This window comes from Nematolebias whitei, chromosome 1 (genome assembly GCF_014905685.2).
Source record: "Nematolebias whitei isolate Nwh7 chromosome 1, NemWhi1, whole genome shotgun sequence".
Taxonomy (NCBI): domain Eukaryota; kingdom Metazoa; phylum Chordata; class Actinopteri; order Cyprinodontiformes; family Rivulidae; genus Nematolebias; species Nematolebias whitei.
The window spans coordinates 32,918,191-32,918,469 of NC_056498.1; positions in this window are offsets into that span (position 1 = coordinate 32,918,191).

Consider the following 279-nt stretch of genomic DNA (forward strand, 5'->3'; position numbering starts at 1 on the left):
CTATACCACTAATAGCACACTATAGCACTAATAGTACACTATAGCACAAATAGTATACTATAGCACTAATAGTACACTATAGCACTAATAGTACACTACAGCACTAATAGTACACTATAGCACTAATGGTACACTATAGAACTATAGCACTAATAGTACTCTATAGAACTATAGCACTAATAGTACACTATAGCACTAATAGTACACTATAGCAATAATAGTACACTATAAAACTATAGCACTAATAGTACACTATAGCACTAATAGTACACTATAGCA